The sequence below is a fragment of the Pelodiscus sinensis genome, chromosome 3 (genome assembly GCF_052426305.1).
Source record: "Pelodiscus sinensis isolate ZL-2025 chromosome 3, ASM5242630v1, whole genome shotgun sequence".
Lineage (NCBI taxonomy): Eukaryota > Metazoa > Chordata > Testudines > Trionychidae > Pelodiscus > Pelodiscus sinensis.
The window spans coordinates 133,071,376-133,074,569 of NC_143054.1; the positions used below are offsets into that span (position 1 = coordinate 133,071,376).

Consider the following 3,194-nt stretch of genomic DNA (forward strand, 5'->3'; position numbering starts at 1 on the left):
AAATGCACCAGAAAGGAATACATCACCGCAAATGTAATAGAATGTGTCTCAGATTTGCATTGCATCCCAGCTCACACAGCTGAGTCTTCTGTGTTCAGTAGCTGAAAACCTCTCCCCTCTCACTTTCGGCTGTGATACAAAGGCAGAGCACTGCAGGGCACATAAGCACCAGAAGCCGGCACTTCCGTGAGGCATTGGGACAATTTCTCGTGGAGCTTCAGAAGCTGGGCAACATTGGTGACTACGCAGAGAAACATGTTTTCTTTCATTATTTCTTTTATCATTTTAGGACTGGAGCTCATTGTAGGTATGATAGCAAACGGACTGATGGTTGTTGTGAATTGCCAAGAGTGGATCAGAAGCAGAAATCTGAGCTATTGTGACATGATCTTGACTAGCTTGGGTATCTCCAGATTGTTCTTTCAGTGCATGATAATCATTAATACTACCATCTGTCAAATATCTTCAGAGGATAATGTACATCTTGATTTGATGAGAACCCTGGATTTTCTCTGGAGTTTTACAAGTACTCTCAGTCTCTGGTTTGCCTCCTTGTTGAGTGTCTTCTACTGTGCAAAGATTGCCAACTTCAGCCAAACCGTGCAAAGATTGCCAACTTCTGCCTGAAGTGGAGACTACTAGGACTAATACCACAGCTACTCATGGGAACCTTTCTGGTTTCCTTTGTCACCAGTCTCTCTGCAGTCTATTCCATAGATAGGAAGTACATAAACAATTCAGTGATTAATCTCTCAGGAAAAACCACAGGGGAGTGGACATTCTACACTAACTTTTCTTCTGGACTTTTCATTTTGTACATGCTTAGCCATTTCTTTCCCTTCATTATATTTATTGTCTCCTCTGCACTGTTAATCACGTCTCAGTGGAGACACACTAAAAGGATGGAAAAAAACACGGGCAGCTGCAGGGACACTGTTACCCAGGTTCATGTCAGAGCAATTCAAGGACAATTCTCTTTCATTATCTTCCACATTTCTTATTTTGTTGCACAGGTAATATTATTCATAGGATTCTTTGCCGAAAGCCTCTCCAACTCGATGTGGTGTCTTGTGATAATGGTGGCTTATGCCTCTGTGCACTCTGTTATCCTAGTTCTGGGTAATTCCAAACTGAAGAAGGTAGCAGTGAGGGCTTTACAGTGTGCCAGGTGCAGGCTGAGAGATGAGGTTTCATAAAGCTGCTTATGATGAAACTCCTCAAAATCATCCCTTTATTCCTCTTTACTGATCAAATAATTTTTCCCACTTCCGCATGCCCTAAAATTAGATGATTTCCATTCAGAGCTTTGCTTCTTGAGCATAGTGGTAGAGGAGTATGTTATAATTAGGATGGCATGATTCTTTTTTCTTAAATGTTTGTGAATTGATATCTCAGACAAGAGCAAACTAGTCTTGACTGTGAGCTAGATTCCCTGAGACTGAGGAGCCCTGGATCTGGTACAAATGTCTAGTCATTCAGAGGCCCTAAAATGAGCAGCATGGACTGGAATCTCCATAGAATCAGAGAAGATTAGGGGTGGAAGAGAGTAAGGAGTAAGGGCGCCATTTTGAGAGACCAGTGGGGACAGCAGCCATGTATGCCAGGGTGCTGTTTGCTTTTCCTCCCATTCCCCTGACTATCAGGGAGTGAGGGGCAACCACGCAGATATCATCTACATGGTTTTTTAGTCTTTACAGTGCTGTAAGACTATTTGTTGTTTTTTAAGTTTTTCCAGTTGCAGACTAACTCGGCTACCCCTCTGAAGCATTTACACAGGTTTTGTGAATTACTTCTCAACTCTTCCCCTCACCAGCCAGGAGTGAGGGGGCTTGTGTGCATGCGTGTACTTTCCCCTCACTCCCTGTTAATTATAACAATGGAAAAGTGGGAGAGAATAATAACTTCTGTTTTAATTTTTCATTTTGAATGTTGTTTGGATTTTAGCCAAACTGTTTTAGTGAACTTTCTCTACTAGTGTGTTTCATCAGCTTTTCTTTAAATGGGGAAATAGTCAATTCTATTTTGTTCTCAGTTTTTGTATTTCCTTGTAATGAGCTTTTCTTTCCAGCTATATATTTGTGAAGTAGCGAGCTGATTAACTAATCAGTTAGCTGACTGTCTAGGGGTATGTCTACACTACAGAGTTAGTTCGAACTAACAGATGTTAGTTCGAACTAACTTTCATAGGCGCTACACTAGCGCTCCGCTAGTTCGAATTTAATTCGAACTAGCGGAGCGCTTAGTTCGAACTAGGAAAACCTCATTTTACGAGGATTAAGCCTAGTTCGAACTAGTTAGTTCGAATTAAGGGGTGTGTAGACCCTTAATTCGAACTAGTAGGAGGCTAACCCTCCCCAGGTTTCCCTGGTGGCCACTCTGGCCAACATCAGGGAAACTCTATGCCCCCCTCCCGGCCCCGGACCCTTTAAAGGGGCACGGGCTGGCTACGGTGCCCGTGCCAGGTGCAAGCCTGCCAGCACCCAGCCAGCAGACCCTGCACCTGGCACGGCTCGAGTCAGCCACCTGATGCCCCCCAGCCCTCCCCCTCTTCCCGGGACCAGGCTGGCGGCTCCCGGGAGCCTGCCCGGGACCGCAAGAGGCGGGCACCCGCCTGGGCTAGTGCGGACATCGTGGACCTTGTCCACGATCTCCGCATTAGGCACAGGAAAGTGGCCGGCTTGGGCAGGAGAGCTGCCAGCCTGGCCACCCAGGAGCAGGTGTGCATGAAAATCAAGGGGGTCCACTGAGACCACCGACCCTGAGCCCTGAGCTTACAATGGCCGTCCTGGGTCAGACCTACCCCTGGCTAATACCACTCCATAGACCCAACCTCCATGACTTGATCTCACTTCCCTTTAAACTCTGTTCTAGTTGTAGCCTTCACAGCCTCTTGCAGCAAGGAGTTCCACAGGTTGACTCTTTGCTTTGTGAAGAACAACTTTCTGTTACTAGTTTGAAGCCTGCTACCCATTCCTTTCCTTTGGTGTCCTCTAGTCCTTCTTTATGGGAACTAATGAAGAACTTTTCTGTATGCACCCTCTCCACCCAATTCCTGCTTTAAGAGACCTCTATCCTGTCCCCCCTCCGTCTCCTCTTTTCTAAGCTGAGAAGTCCCAGTCTCTTTAGCCTCTCTTCATATGGGACCTGTTCCCAACCCCTGATCATTGTAGTTGCCCTCCCCTCTCCCAGCCTCT

At 46.0% G+C, this 3,194-nt stretch overlaps 1 pseudogene; it reads left to right on the forward strand.

Moving 5' to 3' along the window:
• The first annotated feature begins 255 nt into the window (after positions 1-255).
• LOC142827705 (taste receptor type 2 member 7-like) lies at positions 256-1,196 on the forward strand (annotated as a pseudogene).
• Positions 1,197-3,194: the final 1,998 nt, after the last annotated feature.